Below are 494 nucleotides of genomic sequence, written 5' to 3'. Positions count from 1 at the left end.
TATCTCGAGACACTTTACATGTAGAGTAGGTCACTATACACTCAATAATTTACAAGGACCCAACAGTTCTAGTAGTTCCCTCCAAAGCAAGCAACAGTGGCGAGGAAAAACTCCCTTTTCCCTAGATAATGAAGTTTGGAGGTGTTTAGGGCCCAGCACAATATCTTCAGTTTAGTCTGAGTTTAACATCAGAAAATTGTAGGTCATCCATGATATTCATTTATGTATGCTTGAAGTTTAGCTCACTGTCTGGTTTTGTCTGGCTTGATAGATAGATATAATTGGGTGTCATCCGCATAACAATGAAAGTTAATTGAGTTTGTCCTTATAATATTGCTTAGAAGAAGCATATATAAGGAGAATAGAATTGGTCCAAGCACTGACCCTTGTGGAACGCCATGGCTAACTTTAGCATACTTGGAGGATTTATCGTTAACATTAACAAATTGAGATGGATCGGATAAATAGGACTTAAACCAACTTAGTGTGATTCC

Source organism: Etheostoma spectabile, chromosome 20 (genome assembly GCF_008692095.1).
Source record: "Etheostoma spectabile isolate EspeVRDwgs_2016 chromosome 20, UIUC_Espe_1.0, whole genome shotgun sequence".
Classification (NCBI taxonomy): Eukaryota; Metazoa; Chordata; class Actinopteri; order Perciformes; family Percidae; genus Etheostoma; species Etheostoma spectabile.
This window is presented reverse-complemented; position numbering follows the sequence as displayed.